Source organism: Protopterus annectens, chromosome 3.part1 (genome assembly GCF_019279795.1).
Source record: "Protopterus annectens isolate FY-2018-M chromosome 3.part1, PAN1.0, whole genome shotgun sequence".
Taxonomy (NCBI): domain Eukaryota; kingdom Metazoa; phylum Chordata; order Ceratodontiformes; family Protopteridae; genus Protopterus; species Protopterus annectens.
This window is the reverse complement of record NC_056732.1, coordinates 105823010-105844144: the sequence shown is the minus strand read 5'-3', so window position 1 is coordinate 105844144 and position 21135 is coordinate 105823010. Positions and strand designations below refer to the sequence as shown.

Here is a 21135-nt window from a genome sequence, read left to right as displayed (position 1 = left end):
TGTCTCATACATAAAACATGCATTTTACACATAAGTAAGATACAGCAAAAGAAAATTCCACTGAACTTCTTGTTAATGGATTTTTTTTTTAATTCATATGTTGGAAGTAGCAATATTTTACAGCTGGGAATAATTCATTAAATTGTAAATAAATGCATATTTGATTTTTGAAACTTTTTGGTAGAAGGATTTGTGTAGTCATGAACAAAGAGCAAACTGTTCAGACTGTTGTAGATAGAAAGACAGATTGAGTGGGGCAAAGAGGTGTGATTGGCATGTGCTGCTGGGGCTTTATTGCAGTACAAGCATTCAGAAATAAATGTCAGTATTGTAATTGGTGTCAGGGCTGAAGTGCTGAACCATTTAGTGGGCATTATGGTAATAGTAGCAAACTGCTCATTGCAAAGTACACTTGTATTTGTATTGAGAAGTTTGCTACATTTTAAAAAGCAGAAAAATGTTTTTTTTAATGGGGCAAACAGACTAAATGGTCCTACTATGAATGTCAGATAGAAGAATGCAAAACAGACCTTTGCTTTTTGTCTTTTTGCTTCTCAGTTTAAGAGTTGAGGAGCACAGATGGAGGAGAAGAACCTCAACTTAGTGGAGTTCAAGGATGCCAGATTAGCAAATTGCACTGGGCAGTACACGAGCAAGCCATGACTCAGGTTGTAGTGCTCTAAACTATGTATGAAATGAAAGGTATGAACCCTGAAGTAGTATCAGTCACCTGAAGCTGTAGTTTACATTGAGATGTATTTTCATTTCAGGTTTTGAACCATCATCCCCTTATAGTATATAGTATAGTGGAAAAATCACACATACACACACACACATACACACACACACACACACACACACATATCTGGTTGCACTGCATCATGTCATAAGCACATATTAAGTCTTAGATATTAAAATCAGTAAAAGTGGCAAACGGTGGTTATAGCACCGAAGTTATATGCCTCTGTTCATGGTACTGACTATCCAAGAGTCCAAAGATTGTTTATCTTATACAGCAAACCAGTAGGAAAGTCTCAGGTATTGATCTTGTGGATCTATATTATAATACCGAAAATCCTTTTAAGCGAATGCGAAAACACCAACACGTATTGCGATTATGTCGAGCGTACGAAACCACGAAATTCAAAAAGTCAAAATGTCATGGTTAGCCTGTCTGTGGTACAGCTCCGTAAGGTAAGTGTGCGATAGTTATGGACCTTAGGGTTAGGGTGTGGGTTAAGGTAAGTGCATAGATAGGTAATGTATGTAAGGTTTAGTGTAGGGTTAGAATTAGGGTTTTGTTAAATGTATGTGTGTGGATTATTTGTTTTGTTTTGGTATATCACTGTAGGGTAAGTGTGCGATAGTTACAGACCTTAGGGTTAGGGTGCGGGTTAAGGTAAGTGCATAGATAGTAATGTATGTAAGGTTTAGTGTAGGGTTAGAAGTAGGGTTTTGGTGATTTACTTTAGGGTTAGAAGTAGGGTTTTGGTTTAGTGTATGTATGTGGTTTATTTATTTTGTTTGGGTAGGCAGTATGTAGTGGGAGGTGGAGTTGGCCAACTGTGGGGATTCGACTTTTTGTATTTTGTGGTTTCATACGTTCGACATAATCGCGGTTCGCACAATACGTGTCGATGTTTTCGTGTTCGCTTAAAAGGATTTTCGGTATTATAATATAGACCCGATCTTGCATAGCTGTAATGTGGAATAGTACATCATGAAAAATCCTGACAGATATTTATTTATTTATATTTGTTTTTCAGGGTAAAACACTGATCTTCATGAACCTTTTTTCAGACTCATCCCAGGAGAGATGTCTTGGTCAGTGACTTCATCAGAGTCACACAGTCAGGCAGTGGAAGCTGAGGGAATCAAACCTTGCACCACTGGACAATATTTGTCTATTGTTGTGTCTGTCTATATATCTTTAATCCAGATTCATCTTCAATCACAGAAGACTGACTGGAGAGAGGCAGCTAAGAGTTGACTTGCCTTTGGAGGATGAACTTCCCACAACAGTGGGTTTTTGCCAGGTACCTATAAGAGTTCTGGGCAAATAATTACCCTAGCCTGCTTTGAAGCTTAATACTTGCTGTGCTCAGGAATGCATACTCTGGGAGGGAGCCAGACTCATGCTGTAACACTGCCTGACTGCGGAATAACTTAACAAAAGGTTTCTACCCTGTTTGTATCCTGTCACCTACCTTTTCCCCTTAAAAGGGAATATATGGGTAATATCCAGTGAATCATAGTTCTCTTCAGTGCTGCCTGGGGTGGAGGATGTTAATATATCTAAAAACAGTTGTTATGACATGTCATTGTTTTTTTTTTAATCAATTAACCCTGAGTGGGCAATTTGTAAAGTATCTCAACTACTTTAAATCAGATGGCTCTGACAGATATGAACATTTGAAACAAGACCATTTAAAATACAGTTATGGTAAAAATTAGTGAACCCAGCTGATATTGCCAGGACCTCTTGCCCCATCTGCAAGAGTGAGATGCTCAAAAAATTGTCCCTCTTTATTAAAAAAGAAATAGTCATACATCAAATTGATGTCTTGCCATAGTTTAACCATTTCTAGATGACCATCATAATGAAGTCTATCAGGTATTACACTGGTCATTTAAAGTAGTGGGTAGTACACATAATATAAGGGCTAAATATACCACAGGAATGTAAGCCTAGGTTTCTTAGGATCCTCACATATCAATAGTCTAGTACCTGTGGACATTAACCTATCTGGAGAATAATTTGAATGTATGATTAAGTAAAATTGTTTGAAATTGCTCATTGTACTTTTTTGCATGGCTTGTCAAAATGAACATTTCTGGAAATCCTTAAAAGTTTCAGTCAGGCTTGCTGTCACAGAAATGTGAAAAGCTGAAAGATTGTTCCATTATAAGTCAAAGGGAAAAGGGGATCTTGCAAACCATTTTCCTGGTTTGCATATTCTAATATCATATGTTTTATTCCCTACTGACTTAAATACACTTCTTGCTATGCAGTTCTCCCAGATCAATTCTTCCATCTAACTTCTGTAAATCTCTCAGACTTCTCTCCATGAATCTATCCACCTATACCTAATCACAGGCACTACTGTTACTACTTAACACTGTACTTGGACATATCACTTCATTGGGTGGAATGACTTACCTAAATTTTGTTGAGGTTGCATTCAGCCAAATGAAGTTGAAGTTTTAGCTTAACAAAAAAAACTGCACAAAAAAGTGTATTTTGCAAAGGGAAGGTCCCCACACTCTGACACCCTGTCACTTATAGCCACACAACCAAAAATGGTAAAAGTATGTACAAATTGAATTACTACTAGTATGCAGATATAAACTACGTTGCCAGTAATTTCCTGTTGGGAACAGCAATCAGGGAGCACAGTATCAAGAAATTGAAATTAGCAAGTTGAAACCTCATCCGTTTTACTGTTAGTTAAATGTAGGGAAATTGTATAGATTTTCAACTTTGTCAGAGAGCAGAGTCTTTTGGCTGCTCAAACTAGCACCAAGCTATGAGGCCTCTGAGGGAAACGGGCATAGTGTAAGGAGCTCTGATCTGTGTTTTTGTTGGACAGCTTGAAGTAGTGCAAAAGGATGTGTTGCCATTGCGCTATTTGTTGACATACAGAGTTTGGCTTACATCTTCCCCAGGCAACTTTTAAAATGTACACCAGGTTTGAATGAGCTTGAGAAACAGATGTATAGATTTCATCAGTATAGAGTTTTCACTTAACATAGGTCTGGTTGCCCAATCCTTAGTATGGCTGTGTTGTTGTGCAGCTGATATGTGCAAATGTGAGTAGTATGGCTCTGCTGTTGTACAGTTGATACATGCACATGTGTGTAGTATGGCTGTGCTGTTGTGCAACTGATTTGTGCATGTGTGTGTGTAGTATGGCTGTGCTGTTGTGTAGCTGATACATGCATATGTGTGTAGTATGGCTGTGCTGTTGTACAGTTGATACATGCACATGTGTGTAGTATGGCTGTGCTGTTGTGCAACTGATTTGTGCATATGTGTGTTATATGGCTGTGCTGTTGTGCAGCTGATACGTGCATATGTGTGTAGTATGGCTCTGCTGTTGTACAGTTGATACATGTACATGTGTGTAGTATGGCTGTGCTGTTGTGCAACTGATTTGTGCATATGTGTGTGTGGTATGGCTGTGTTGTTGTGTAGCTGATACATGCATATGTGTGTAGTATGGATGTGCTGTTGTACAGCTGATACGTGCATGTGTGTGTAAATGTATTAGGAATATAAGCATTATAGCACAAGAATGTGCCCAGTATCTGCACTGAACAAAAAAAAAACAAAATGAAATACTGTGCCAGCCAAGAAATACAAATAAATGCCTACCTCATAAAGTTCAGCTAAATTACACAAAGTTTAATATAGCTTTAAATTTAAAACAACCCATCACAGATATATTTTTTTATTGTTTTCTTCACCTTCCTTGTTTCACTTCTTCATATAAAATTGCTATATCTTATGTAAAACAAAGAAGCCACATTAAAAGTAACATAAAAAGCATAAAAAAGGTAAGGTGTAGGGAAAAAAGTAAGATGTTTCTTTTTTTAATGATGCAATTATAGAAGATTGATAACACTATGACAGGGGGTGGGTGTAACTTACGTAGTTAGCTACAATGGTGAGGTTTCAGTTTGGCTATTCATGTTTCCCCATAGGTAAACTATGAAATACCTGCACACTTTCCTAGTGTATCATTTATTTATTCATAGATGTGTGTGTGTGTGTGTGTGTGTGTGTGTGTGTGTGTGTGTGTGTGTGTGTGTATATATATATATATATATATATATATATATATATATGTGTATATATATATATATATATATATATATATATATGTGTGTGTTTGTGAGCACGTGTGTGTGTGTGGGTCTACTTCACATAATTAAACATCCAAATGCTCGACTTTCATAGGTTCATAGGTTCATACTAGGCTATCTGCCCTAGGGCATTTATAAGCCTAGCCAGAGTGTGTTTGGCTTTTGCCACCCATTTTAAATTAATTTTGCTATGCCCTTTTTTGAGGTTAGTATACTGTGCCTCTGTCTAACTGTGACACAGAAGTGATACCCGGGGTAAACCTATGATCTCCCATCCACTCATCAAGATTCCTCTTGAAGAGAGTCAATGAGGGACTCTGCCTAACCTGGACTGGGATTTTATTCCAGAGTGAAGGGAGCCTCTGGGTTATGAATCTGTCCCTCCAGCATGTCCTATTTATTTCAGTGCTGAGGTTCAAGTCTCTCGAGCGCGTAGCTCGATGGTATTTGGATTTTCTGAGGTGCAGCATGTCCATTAATTCCGGGTTGGACATGGCTTTATACGTCAGGCAGAGATTGCCTCTGAGCAGGTGGTATGCCACTGAGTAGAGCTGGAGTTTCTTTAACCGGGCAGCATATGGCATCTGTTTGACCCTTTGATCCTCTTGGTGAGGTACTTTTGGGGTTTTTCCAGTTGCTGCAGGTGTCTGGTAAGGTACGCCCCAAAAGGGGCATTGTACTCAATTATGGGCCTGATGAGGGTTGAGTAAAGAGGCACGATGACCTCCCCTGATCTAGATGTGAATCCCTTCATGATTAGGTGGGCTATATAAAGTGTTTTTCTAACCACTTTGGCCACGTGGTTGTCAAATGAGAGATTGCTATCAACTTGGGTCCCCAGGTCCCTAATTACTTCTTCTGTACTTAATGGATTACCACCTATGTGGTAATTTGTGGGCACTTTGTTTTTGCCAAAGGGGATGACTATACACTTTTTGGCAATTAGCTTGAGGCCATGGCTCTGGCACCAGTTGTCTGTTTCTATGAGGCCCTTTTCGAGGATGCTTGTGTCGGCTGGAGAGTCGATTATGGCACCCAGTTTGCAGTCATCTGCGAACTTGGTCAGCCACAGTCCTTCCGTGTTGGCCTGTACCTCCGAGAAATATATACCGAACAAGAGAGGTCCCAGGACTGAGCCTTGTGGGACGCCACTTGTAACTGGTTTGGAGTCTGACATGGCTCCAGCAATTCTAACCATGTGGGTTCTGTCCTTGAGCCAGTTTGCAACCCATCTAGTGACACAGGGGTTTATATTTAAGCTGGTGAGCTTATCTACAATGCCCGAGTGGGGTATTGTATCGAAGGCTTTTGCGAGGTCCAGGTAGGCTGTGTGGACCACCTTCCCCTCGTCAATGGCCTTGGTGACTGTTTCAAAGAAATCAACCAGGTTTAAGAGGCAGGATCTGCCCTTAACAAAGCCAAACTGGGTAGGATCCAGTGTCTGTAGGTCCCCAATACCTTTATTTATGAGGTCCATGATGATCCTTTCCATAGCTTTGCAGACCAAGCTAGTCAGGCTTATGGGGTGATAGTTTCCAGGATCCGTTGAGGCACCACCTTTGTGGAGAGGGACCACTGTTGCTGTACGCCACTCTTTGGGTACATATCCTGTAGTAAGGCTGAGATTGAACAGTAGTTTTATGTTTGGGTTTAGCTCTTCTTGGAGTCCATGTAGGACGCAGCCCGGGACACCGTCTGGTCCCATTGATGCTATGTTTTTTGCTTTGGAGAGGGCAGCTCTTACCTGACCATCTGAGATGTCAGGGGGGCAGCACTCTGTTGGGATAGATATTTGCCCTTTTGGTGGGGAGAAATTTGCGCTGAACCTGTCAGCTAGGATGTTGGCAATGTCTGTGGGTTCAGTGTATTTTTTGTCATTTTGGGCTAATTCTGAGCATATCTGGGAATTCCCACCCAGGTTCCTAACATAACTAAAGAAAGCCTTGTTATTATCCTTAGTGTCCTGTGCAATTTTTCTCTCGAAGCTGGCCTTAGACGATTTTATGAGTGCCCGTAGTTTTTTGCTAATACTGATCAGAGATGCCTTCCCTTTTTGGGATTTTGCTCTATCATGTAGTAGCTTCCTCCTTCTGTTGTATAGTTTGTTTATGGCTGGGGTCCACCAGACAGGACGTCTGCCTTTGGAGGATTGGGTCTTGGTTTTATTTGGGATTGCATGATCCATGCATTCCTGAAGGTGTTCATAGAATGCGTTTATAAAGGATTCTGCGGTCTGGGCCGTATTTTCCACAGGCCCGGGGGCTTTGAAGGATTCCACCTCGGTTTTGAGGAGTGTGAAATTTGCTTTAGAGAAGTTTTTCACTGTGGTTTTCAGGGCAGGGGGTGGAGTCGGGATGTGAAAATCCAGTGAGATTAGTTTATGGTCTGATCTTACCAGTGAGGGATACACTTCTGGTCTGGAGCATAGAGTCCCCATGTTGGTGATGATCAGGTCCAGTATGTTTTCCCCTCTTGTGGTAGTGGTAACAAGTTGTTCCATAGCATTTGAGTTTATAAATTCTAGGAACCTTTGGGCTAGGGAGTTGGAGCTAGAGTAATGCTCCCAGTCTATGTTTGGGTAGTTGAAGTCGCCCAATATAATGGTGTTTGGAGAGACCTTCATATTTTCCAGTGTTCTCAGGAAGGCCGAGTGGGGTTCCTGGGTTTGGGAGGGTGATCTGTAGCAGGCTATAAACTGGAAGGCAGTTTTACCCACTGTTAGTTGCAAATGGATAGTCTCTGATGCTTCGTGCTGTGCCACCAATCTGGAGGTGTGGGTATCTTTGACGAATATTGATACTCCCCCTCCTTTTGTGGTTCAGTCCAAGTTTTGGGGCCGAAAAGCATGGTATGAGGTATAACCTGGTAGTGCTGGGGTGCTCTTGGGAGCCTTGAACCAGGTTTCTGTTACTGCACAGATATCTATGTTCTCCATGCTAAGGAAAGTTTTGAGTGCATGCATCTTGAGGTTTAGACTTCTGGCGTTGAGTAGCATTACTCTTAGTTTCTTATCCCTTGTGATACCTATGGAGGTGGGTTTGTCTTTTGAGCCTTGCCTAAAAAAGGCACTATGGGGGTAGCAAGAGCCTTTGCCAATATCTGAAAGCGCAGGGGTGACAGGTGCAAGCCGTCCCTAGCGAAGCATCGGGGCTTGTCGAGCATGTCATCCCAGGCTGACAGGCATTGGATCCCCTTTGAATGACACCAATACTTAAGCCAATTGTTGAAATTGATCATCTTGTCTTCATATTGTGGCATCATTCTTGGTGAGGGTAAGATGCTACTCAAGGTCAGGGTCATACCGGCCTGGGCTACATGCTCAGAGAGCTCCTCTATGTCTCTTTTCATGTAGTCCAGGGAGGTACTTCTCAGGTCATTCACACCAGCATAGACAATGACTGAGTCATATTTGTACTTGCCTTGGAGTGACCTGAGTGCTTGTGTTATGTGGCGGATCCTAGTGCCTGACAGGCAGCTCACCGTGACCTTCTCCTTGTTCAGCCTGGTGAGCAGGACGTCAGTGTGCCTGACGATAGAGTCACCTATTACAAGTGTATCAGGTGTGTTGTTTAGCCTTAAGGGCTGTGACTGTTCAGCACACTGGCTTTGTGAGCTATTTGTTGCACGTGTTTTGTTTTGGGGCAGCGGTTGCTTGGGTGTCTGCTTTGCAGGTCTCTGCTGCTTAGGCAGATTTTTATTTAGAGCCTCCGAGTATGTTTTTGTGTGTTTATGTGTTTGGTTTGCTGTCGTGGTAGGTCTATGTGAGACTGGAATTGTAGTGAGTGTGGTTTCCTTCTCCTCCTGACTGGTTTCGCAAGTACTGAGTTGAGAGAGCTTTGCCTCCGGTATGGCTATATGGTTGCATCTTTCACATGTGTTGGAATTTGTTGGGAGGAGGAGAGGGTTGTCTGTGTACATGAGGCAGTTGTAACATTGCCTCAAGATTCCCAGATTCACCAGCTGGACCGGAGAGGAGATTGACAACTGACCTTTGGACATGCTAGAATAGTATTGGGAATTCCTTTATAATTGAAAAAAATGGGCCAATGGGGAACAAGGTACTCAAGGGGAGTTTGTGAGGGTGTAGTGCTTTTAATTTTCTAGTGCTGACTTACATAATTGCTTTAGTGAGCAAGTGCCAGGTATCTTTAATGCAATGTGTTACAGGTAACTTAAATGCAAAAACGACAAACAGTAACTTTCTTTCAAGTGAAACAAGGAAATAAGTACAGTAAGCAATGCAGATATCACTAGGGATCCACAGAAGCGCTGAAAAGCCGCGTTTTAGGTGGAATTAGCATTTCAGGGAAATAACAAGCAAACAAACAACAAGCACACAAACAAAGCTAGATTCAGCAGGCCTGTAACTAGTCTATGCTACAGCAAACAAGGTGTACCAATTTCAGTAAGAAACAGTTCAAATATGCAGGCACTATAAGCCTTTAACCAGAAATTCCCAGCTCAGAAGGGCAGAGTCCAGCCTCTCCTCCCACAAGAGTGCAGACCACGAACCTTCTTACTTGAAAATAACTGGCCTGAAGCCCAAGTGCTTAAACCAGAACTAATACACTTTTAGAATAACAGACACTGAGCCCTCAATCAGCAGTCCCCAACTTAGAAGGATGTAAGCTACCTGTTCTGCCACCACTGTGCAGGCCACAAACCTTCCTAATGTAAAACAACTGGTCGAGACCATATGATCAAACAAAAAAAAAATTAAACAAAAAAAAAAAACAGTGCTAGCAGGGGGCAAGCACCCCTGCGCCCCCCATACCCCCCACTATTTAAATATACCAACTCCGAGATCACACTACATTACAATAAAGGGAAATCTTCCCATTCCATGCTCTATGAAGATCCTCATTCAGACCGTTAAAGCTTTTAAAAGTTTCGATCATATGGTCTCGGCCATATGAAAGTCGAGCTTTTAAAAGTTCGACCATCTGAAGGGGACCAGTGTGCACATATCTATATATATCTATTTTTCTATAACTAAACAAAAAAAGAAAAACACATAGCAGCACAAATAAATGGGGTTGTAGATGTACACTGTTTAATTGATTACCACCAACCAAAACACTAACCTTGTTTTTTTCTCAAAAGAGCTTCTTCGGTTAGTAGAAGGTAAGATCAGCTGATTCATGTTTAAAGGACAAGATAGGGAGAACAGCAACTAATCCTACTGACATCTGTCAGTGTAAAACACCTTTTACAAGGTAATTTAAAGTTCATAAATGTGCTAATATCAAAATGGTGCAAAATATATACCTATATTAAATGAAACAATTAAATAAAAATATGTAATATAGTGACCACTAAACAGTGCATCAGTTCATGTCATCAGTTATAAACTGCATTATACTTATGCTGCCTGCTGTCTTCTGGTTGCACAGACTTTCAGGCCATTGTACGCATACAGATATACACACATCTAGTGAATGCACATTATACATCCATTACCTCCTCATTCATACCGCTCACAGGTCCTGTCAGGCATTAGGAATCAATCCAGCCCAGGCATCCAAACACACACACATTCAAACATTATACATTCACCCCCCCCCCCCACACACACACATACACACAGACAAACACTCACACTCTGTCCATGCACCCCCCACACACACAGGTACAATAAGATATGCACTCTATTGCACACATTCAGCACTACTTACGTGGACTGGCAGTGGAGAAAGTTAAATCTGTTGTGCTTCTCCCTTCAACCTGTGCAAATTCCATCCCACTTAAATGCCTAGATGCATGCTGCTAAGCATTCACTTACATAATTTCTACACTGCTGTGCACGATGACTCGATTAGTAATGGCATCTATGATTGCATTTACATGTGACATTTAAATCTCAATGCTCAGTAGTGTATTTACTAACACTCTAATTTGGGTGAGGTGCTGTAAAGGTGAATAAGAGATGAGATATTAGTACATTACCATTTGTTTTACTGGTTCTTAAAGAGATGCTGCTCCAAAAAAAGCAATGATATTTTTAACAGACTTCTAGAGAACTCATAAATGTTTCCGGTAAACTATGTACTGAAAAACAGTAATTTGAAAATAAATGCTAGTCCTGCTGATAATAATAATAATAATAATAATAATAATAATAATAGTGATACGGGAGCAACACAATGTGCTGATACTGTGAGTGAAGCTGGAAGCAGAGAAAGATGAAGAAAGTATGAAGAGAGAAGATGGATGCTTCCTGTTATAGAACAAAGCTTTCTGTTTTTTTTCTCTTTTCATTTTCAAGTTATTCATGGAAATGCATTGCGGTTAGATATTATGTACGTCTTAAAGCGGTTTATCAGTTGTGAGTCATGACTGACTGAATTCGTCAGTTTTCACGATAAATATTTTGGAGAATGACGGGTGCCCAGTAGGAAGGTAGCTGGAATAAAGAAGCTGAACCACAACAAAGTAAAATCTTCTTTTTTAATACAAAATGGTGATCACTTTCTCAATGGTAACCATTGCTTCATCAGACAGTTCATTCAAACAGCAACTACACTTAAATACTTTAAGTCATTACTAGAACAACCAATCCTACCACTCAAAGTTAATTCAGCACTCAGCATTCAATTAATTACTATGGTTACGTTTTGTCTTTAGTTAATTGCTGAAGTCAGAAAAACTCTGTTTAAAAACCACATGCACAAAATGTAAAGACAAGAACATGTGGATAAATACAAATAAAATACATAAAAATACATAAAAAGTCAATAAATAAATGCATATACTCATGTTCCCCATTTAGTAACTACTTATGTGCATAGATATAAGCATAAACATTTATATAAAAAATATATATAAAAGTATAAGCAGTACACACTCAACAACTTAATGAACATATATTCTGCCTAATAAATGCACATGTTGTCCACTTAGTAAATACATATGCTTTAATGCATACATCTCAACAAATACTTGTCTTTAATGATATCTTTGCTAAAAACAGTTCAAGAAATACTGTCATATTGACCCAAACCCCTGCATGTGTTTATGCGGTCTTCTCTTGTTAAAATATTATTATTCTTTTATTTTATTTTAACCTTCTAGATTTTAGCACTGGCTTCAATGGAACACTATCGTTCAAACCCAAACCTCTATATGCTCCTAAATGCAAAATCCATTTTACTTCCATATTTTCAGTAGTATTGACTATGTCCCCCATCCTGTTGCTGACATTCTGGATGTGTAAAACCTGAAACAAAAATATTTGGTCATCCCCCTTATCCAATGTATGCTTAGCCAAAGCACTATACTGTTGCCCTTTTCTACTGCAGTAAAGGTGATCCCATATCCGTTCCCTAAGGTGACGGTTAGTTTTGTCAACATAGAAATGGAAACACGTGCAGTGAGCTACATGCACTACATTCTTAGTATTGCAATCAGCAGAATTCCTTAGCTCCCATAGACACCCTGTTTCTGGGTGCTTGAAAAACCTTGATTCATCTATATACATGCACTCTGTACATTTTCCACATCTATGGGTACCATTCACTGTGCTATCCATCATAGCAGCTATCCTTGGATAGCAAAGCTGCTGTTTCAGATTTTTCTTATTTCTAAATGCAAAATGTGGTTGTCCACCCACTATGTTGGTAGTATGCTCAACTACTAACAACATATGCCAATTTTGTCATATGATGGTTTCAAATCTTTTCACATCCCTTGTATATGGTAAAACCATCGGAATGTATTGTAATACACTATTCCTAATACCTACCCTGTCACTATCTACTCTATCAGAGTAGTAGGGCTTAGCTTTACCTTTCCTTTCTTTGTGTACATTATGGTACACCTTATCAATTTCATGTTCACTGTACCCCCTATTAATGAAACCTGTTCTTAGCTTAGTTTACTCATTTCTATACACTTCCTCTTGACAACATAGGTGAGATGTTCTCATTACCTGACCTCTGATTATGTTAGGAAAAATCCTAGGGTTATGCATACTTTTTTTATGTAGAAAAGATGGTCTGTAACACTGTTTCCTATGTAATTTCGTAGACCATTGGTCATTTTCTCTGTATTTGGTAACATCCAGGAAGTCTAAACTCATCTTAGAACAGTTCATCGTAAACTTTAAAAAGTCACTAGTAGTATTTAGGTATGCATACAGGGGTTTAAGTTGTTCACCATCACCTTTCCAAAAAATAAAAAGGTCATCTACGAAATGCCTGTAAAACACTATTTGGGGATTACCTAATAGATGTTCATATTCCCAGTTAACCATAACCAGGTTTGTATATGTGTTGGCACAACTTGTGCCCATGGCAACCCCTGACATCTGCTTATAGCATATGCCATTGAACATAAATATGTTGTGCTCTAATACCAATTCTAGTAACATACAGAGAAAGTCTATCTTAGTATTAGAGAACTTTCCCTGCCTTGTCAACACTGAATTCACCATGCTTATCCCCTGGTCATTGGGTATACTTGTAAATAAAGACACTACATCTAGTGTGGCCAGCATCCCCGTATCTGCTGTTCCCATTTGCTTCACTGCCCCATAAAGGTCCACCAAAAACTGTTCTGTGTCTTTCAAGACATATACATATTCATTGAGTGCTGTCATCAATTCCTTATCCAGGTATATAGAGATGGGTTCTGTTAGCCATCCTGCCCCTGCTACTATAGGTCTAAATTTTGGGTTATATGGGTCTCTGTGTATCTTGGGAAGTTCATGGATTTGAGGTATGAGTGGATTTTCAACAGTGAAATAATTAAAAAGATCTTTACTTAATAGTTCCATACACATGCATTCATACAAGGTACTGGCAATCTGTTCACTCATTTCAAACACAATTGCTGTTGGTACTTCAACATATACATTTGGATCCAATAACATTTTTTGCATAGCTGTATTATAAAAGTCAGCATTCAATATCACCACTGGTCCCCCTTTGTCAGCGGGTCTTATAACTATGCTGCCATTAGTCTGCAAGTCACACAATGCTTTGAGCTCACTCTTTGTCAAATTATACTTTCCTTCTTCTAAAAAACTATTGTTTCCTGTGCTATAAATGGCATTTTCACAAGCTTTTAAAAAGGTTTCTATATTATGTGGCAATATTGGTACATACAGACTGTTTTTCTTAAACTGAACATCCCTTGCCTCATTGCCATTTCCAAATTGTTGTTTCTATGTTACATTTTTAGTAAACACATGGAGGCATAACAGAAATTCACTAATGTCCATTTTAGTCAAAGGTATAAAATTTAAACCTCTGTTTAATAAAGAAGTCTCAGCTGCAGGCAGATCATATTTGGAAATATTCCATATTAACTCTCCTGCCCATACCCCCACATTTTCTTCAAAGTGTGAGTTTGTAACTGACCTGGTGCCTCTTTCTGGCCCCTGTAAATGTTCTGTTTCACAGATTTTCTCCACCCTGCTCGAAACAGTAGGGGTAGAACAGGAAAAAACTGTTGTTGTCCTCCTTCTATATTAATCTTCCTTCTTACCACGGCTGTAGTTGTAGAGGCAGTTGTTGCCTTATCAATGGTTGCCGAAGATGATGGCACTTCCATCGGTGTAGAGTAAACGGAATGTGCCTCATTTGGTGAAAGGACACTCCCTCCTGGCTGTTGATTCATTGTTTCCTCTTCCTCCAAGAGTGAAATGGTCGTCTCTTCATACTGTACCTGATGCTCCCACCTCGGTCTCTCATGTCGCTCAGATGACTGAACTCGACCTCTCCTCTGCTGGTAGAACCTCTGACTGCCCATTGGTTTCTCTCATAAATTGCAAATTGCAGTTGGTAGTGGACTGCTCTGCAGACTGTGCAGGTTTTGGCCATGTAAAGACATGCTGGTTGGTGAAATCTGTTAGATCCCTACACAGTTTTTTTCTTTTGCTCAAGCAGTCTGGTTTCATAGCGAGGTATCTTGCCAATTAGTTCATGCATGAAAACTTCAGTAGCTGCTTCCCCATAAAGCACAGACAGTTCATGTTGTTGCTGACATATCTTTTCATTAAGCTCTTGTTCCACTGGCTTGAAAACATCCAGCAACAATTGTATATATGCTTTACTGGTGTTAAGATTAATTTGTTGCCACTGGGCTAACAAAATGGGGTAGGTGTTTCCATATGTGGGCATATTAAGTACTCTGAGTCCCCTTGGTATAACATTTAGGTTTAAGCAGGCTTCAAAATGGAACCGTTGGCTCTGGAGCCGCTTAAACCTATACAAGTCATTCTCCAAATTTCTTTTCAAATTACATATCTCAGCTTCATTGATGTTAGTATTAACAGTCTCAGAGTTCATATTAAGAGTACCTGTTTGTAGCAGTGGATTGTCTTGATTTGTCAGCAAATTCAGAAGTCTCCTTTCCACAATAGGAATTGTATAGAAATGAGTCAACTAAGCTAAGAACAGGTTTCATTAATAGGGGGTACAGTGAACATGAAATTGATAAGGTGTGCCATAATGTACACAAAGAAAGGAAAGGTAAAGCTAAGCCCTACTACTCTGATAGAGCAGGTAGTGACAGGGTAGGTATTAGGAATAGTGTATTACCATACATTCCAATGGTTGTACCATATATAAGAGATGTGAAAAGGTTTGAAACCATCATATGACAAAATTGGCATGAGAATACTACCAACATAGTGGGTGGACAACCACATTTTGCATTTAGAAATAAGAAAAATCTAAAACAGCAGCTTTGTTATCCAAGGACACCTGCTCTGATGGATAGCACAGTGAATGGTACCCATAGATGTGGAAAATGTACAGAGTGCATTTATATAGATGAATCAAGGTTTTTTAAGCACCCTGAAACAGGGCGTCTATGGGATCTAAGGAATTCTGTTGATTGCAATACTAAGAATGTAGTGTATGTAGCTCACTGCACAATGTGTTTCCATTTCTATGTTGGCAAAACCAACCGTCACCTTAGGGAACGGATAAGGGATCACCTTTACTGCAGTAGAAAAGGGCAACTGTATAGTGCTTTGGCTAAGCATACATTGGATAAGGCAGATAACCAAATATTTTTGTTTCAGGTTTTACACATCCAGAATGTCAGCAACAGGATGGGGGACATAGTCAATACTACTGAAAATATGGAAGTAAAATGGATTTTGTGTTTAGGAGCACATAGAGGTTTGGGTTTGAATGGTAGTGTTCCATTGAAGCCAGTGCTAAAATCTAGAAGGTTAAAATAAAATAAAAAATAATATTTTAACAAGAGAAGACCGCATAAACACATGGAGGGGTTTGGGTTTGGGTCAATATGACAATATTTCTTGAGCTGTTTTAGCATAGATATCATTAAAGACAAGTATTTGTTGAGATGTATGTATTAAAGCATATGTATTTACTAGGTGGACAACATGTGCCTTTATTAGGCAGAATATATGTATTCATTAAGTTGTTGAGTGTGTACTGCTTATACTTTTATATATATTTTTATATATATCTTTATGCTTATATCTATGCACATAAGTAGTTACTAAATGGGGAACATGAGTATATGTATTTATTTATTGACTTTTTATGTATTTTTATGTATTTTATTTATGTTTATCCACATGCCCTTGTCTTTACATTTTGTGCCTGTGGTTTTTAAACAGAGTTTTTCTGACTTCAGCAATTAACTAAGGGCAAAACGTAACCATAGTAATTAATTGATTGCTGAGTGCTGAATTAACTTTGAGTAGTAGGATTGGTTGTTCTTGTAATGAATTAAAGTATTTAAGTGCTGTTGCTGTTTGAATTAACTATCTGATGAAGCAATGGTTACCATTGCGAAAGCGCCCACCATTTTGTATTAAAAAAGAAGATTTTACTTTGTCGTGGTTCAGCTTCTTTATTCCAGCTACCTTCCTACTGGGCACCTGTGTTTCAACATTTTCAACTTCTGGGCTGGTTTGGATTTATTTGTTTGCATTTTGCAGAATGAGATGAGTTTACATGAATTTATATTATTGGTCTGAAATGTGATTTGAGCTTTGCCATGGCTGATATTAGAAGTTATCATACATTTAATTGTTCCAGTTGTCTATTATGATGATGTTCCTCCTGGTTATCATTCTATAGTATAAGATAATGAAATGAACAAGGGAGGGAATTAATTTAACTTACATAGTTATTATAGTCTTTGACCATGGAATATAACATTCTTTGTCTGCCTATCTATTGTACTGTTTGCCATAGCTAGACATTTCCTGCATATTAAAGTAATTTCAAAATTACACTAATATACCCTATGATGTGGATTTCTTTGAAAGTTAAACTCTGTTTTAAGACTTTTGTGAATACTTTGTACTGTTTAAAGAATATGAATTTTATATAAAATTGTTCCTACAGAAATGTGGTTATTCAGAACTATGTGCAGTCAAGCTGTGATGTTCTGCATGCAGTTTCAAAGTATTTGAACCTACCGTCCACATCTGATGATCATCCCTTATTTACTGATTTATTTGTTCATAGCTCCCATTTAGTGGTGATGAGATTCTACAGAATTTTTTCTTTCAGGTGGGCCTTCCCTTTCCAGGTTGAGTTGGCCTTTTGGCTTCTCTTAGTGAGGTTGCTGCCCACCTGAAATGTGAGATTCAGAATGGAAGATATATATTTTGTAATACTAGGGGAGGAGAAACTAACTAGGGTGGAGCATTTAGTCTCACTGCACTTGAATTTAGCTCCACCCCCCTCTGCTGTGTAATGTTTGGCAGTTTGACCCCAGCTGTGGAAACATATACCAATCTGCACTTGACAGTGCGTAACTATAAGCATTACCCCTCCGCCACCCTCTGAGGAAGTAGTGCTAATGGAACCACTCAGTTCACCTTTCCTGTCTGTCTTCTGTAGCACCCAAACCTTTAATCGGAATTAGGATGTTTGGGACACAGTCGATGCTTCATCCATCAACAGAGCCAGGCTTTAGCCTGTTACTAGGCACAGAACTTTACTATTTATTAGACTTTAAATCCACTTATCATAAACTTGTGCCTCACAGTCCACCCAGGATATATTTTATGAAGAAATGTCATCCCAGGTCATATAGTCTTAAGCACTGTTTGCATTATTTTTTTATTTATTTATTTTTTTGCACTGATCACCTGAGGCACATAGTTCATACTTGAAGGAACATTTGTGTTCAAGCCAGAGACCATGTTAGAACACTTACTTCACATTTTCAGCGCTTACTAAATGGCCAACCCAAGAATCTGGTAATGTCTTGAAAGTATTCATAGAGTTGCATATATGAATTGGTAATTTATTCCATGAATGAGCAATATTGTAGGAAGAAATTTTGAAACATCTTACAGCTGCATAAGAAACAAGATAGTAAAAAGATTACTACCTTATAATAATTTCTCAGAGCAAGTTAACTCCAAACCTTGCAAGATTCTTACCTCCTGATTGTGTAAAGCTTTGAACCATAAGCCTCTTATGAAGCAGTAGTGAATGGAAAATAAGGCCAAGAGTTGTAGTCTGTCAGGATAGTTAAGATGTTGAATATTATGTAGGTGTCAAGTAAATTTTCTTTGTAGTCCCTCAAGGAGATTTAAATTGCCCCTGGAACAGTATTAAAATATAAAATTTGACTCAGTAATTGACCTAACAGAAGTTACAAATCATTTTTTAAGTAAAGCAGAAGATCTAGATTGAAAATTTCTGAAAATTTGACTCCATAAATTTAGGGCTTTAGATTTCATTTTAGGCTTGATGTAGACACCAAGATCTTTAAATAAGGAACTGCTCCCAATAGACGTGTTCCATAATATGATGTCATGATTAATTTTCAGGATCCCATAAGCCATTAAATTGCATTTACTAAAATTGATGTTAAACCCATTCCTATTGAGTAATCAGTGTGATTAGTGATAATTTATCCTAACTTGACATAATCTGATTAATATTTCTATTTTTAGACAGAAAGGAGAATACAATGCTGAAAAGTGCTGGTCTAATGTGAGGGAGACTGGGGTAGACCAAGTGATATGCCTTCCTTATTTGTGAGGTGCATTTTTTTAATCCCTTCCTTGTCTGGTTGACTAACCCATTGCCCACCTTTGCCTGAGTCCAGTTGGCTCTTCTTTTCCTTTTGCAAGGTGAGCCCAGCAAACCGTCCCCCTTCTATTCCATGCCAAATGGGCCCAGTGAGTGCTTCTGCTTCCCTGGAAAGGATTGAATGTTGAGCCCTTTCCCTCCTTAGGATGAGAGTTCATTCCCTGGATTGAACTCTCTAGTCTGCTCCTCTAAAAATTGAAGATGGTGTCATAAGGAACAGGTCACTACTCAGTTAGGTGGACCTAATCCCCCATCCACCTGAAGCTCATAATCCCTGGATTGGCAGCTCTGTAGAACTGTGTATTGCTGCCCAGCCTCTGTGTAAATGTGCTCACGTTCATAAGCATATTATCCCAGGGTGTAGTCCTATGCACAGCACCACTCAGCAGCACATGCTCAAAACATCCTGACCCCATGACTGCAGTACCTAGAGCTCCCAGTAGGAGTCTCCCAAGGAATCAACCAGAGCTGAATCCTTCCCACAAGGGTGGGTGAGCCTGCATCAGCCACTCACTTCCACCTTCTCTTGTCCTGCTTCCCATTGCCTGAGCCATTAATTGATCTTGGGTTAGGTAACAAGGCTTCATACCTCTACTTCATTCATGGCTGCAGTTCCATGGTTATTATTATTATTATTATTATTATTATTATTATTATTATTATTATTATTATTATTATTTGCTGCTTTGCAAGTAAAATTCTTATATGCCTTATAAGTTCATTTGGGAACTGGAGACTGAAATTCCACATAGCAAAAGAGGTAACTGTTAAATGGTGAAATGTATCAGTTTTAACACTTATAGTGCCTTTTCTAAAGGGCAAAACTTTCACTGACATTCCATTTAAATGTCATTCTTATCAAGAGAATTGTCACTCAAAAGTTAATACCTACATGAGGAAGGCAGAAGAGGGACACTGTTTATCATTCTCATCAGTGTCTGACCTCACAGAAGAAATTATATTCTGTATAATTTTTCTTCAGGGGAAGATGAAAATGGTGAACATCATTTCTTATATGTTGAACATAAATACGTCTATTTAGGTAATACTGTGGAACCTGTATTTAATACACCCTTCATAACTAACTGAAATCAGTACTGTATGTGATGGGCCCATACCTGCTTATTGCCCTGTGCCTGTTCAGATTCTTCTGTATGTTACAGTATACCTTCTGTGGGCTTTACAATTGGACAAGAAGTACTTATCTTGGTGAAGGCACCATATATGCAGTGAACATGATGCGCTCTGGAGGAAGTTTTGAAAACATTTAGATGGAGTCACATTTGCAATTGTAAACTATCATGGCTTCCCTACCTAGTGAAAACATACATGGACACCAATCTCAAGCATGCCCAGGGATAACTCTTGTGGTCACAGCCTCTGAACTTGCATCACTCATTGGTGTAGTATGTTCAGCAGTGCAAGGGATGGATGACTTCATTCGATTTTTTCCCAGTTCTGCAGCATATTCTCTGTCTTTATACTTCGTGAGAATTATACTCCGTGAGAGGATCTTTTTTGTTTTCTGTAGTGGAACTGTCAAATATAAATCAGCTGTAGCAGATTATTATTATTTTATTTATTATTTTACATTTGTTAACCGGGTTAGTCCAGCTGAGCATTAGCTCATTTTCAGTGGAGACCCGAGGAGAAAAGCTTATTAAAAAAAATATATAGAAAAGCAGATAAAGAAAGGGATGATCTTTCTCCTTTTATCTTCTTGTAATCCTGCACATTGGGTAAATCTTTCTTCCTTAGAAATCCTTTCCATTATCTCAGGCATTTGTCTTTTCCCGTTTAGTTGGAAATGATACATTTAAGACTTCTTGCTGTAGTTACTTTATTAAAGACAACTTATGCACTGACATTCTGTGAACTGGTCTTGAACTAAGACCCATATCAAATCATTTACTGTCAAAAAGAGTGTTACTGGTAATAACTTAATACTGTCAGATATCTATGTCTTTCAAAGAAGTGAGAATGACTGAAGATATCATGAAGGAATGTGCAAATTGCATAACAGATTATGTTAGGTAAAATAAGTGGTACGAAGGTGCAAGCTGAATGTTACCTTCCATTAGGAGGAAATAATTATGCTGCAAGATTAGACCAACAAATTTCCACTGAAGGTGAGTAGAAAGTCCAGATGTTATATTGCTTTAAGAATTCTTCTCAAAATATATACACTTGGATGTAATATTTATGTAATTATTACTTCCACTTGAAA

The 21135-nt window shown here is 38.9% G+C and overlaps 1 protein-coding gene across 16 annotated transcripts in view; it reads left to right on the top strand.

The window, feature by feature from the left end:
- The window catches only part of DTNA (dystrobrevin alpha), a 1617970-nt gene that overhangs the window by 1084165 nt on the left and 512670 nt on the right, over positions 1 to 21135 (top strand). The gene's annotated exons all lie outside the window — the stretch shown is intronic.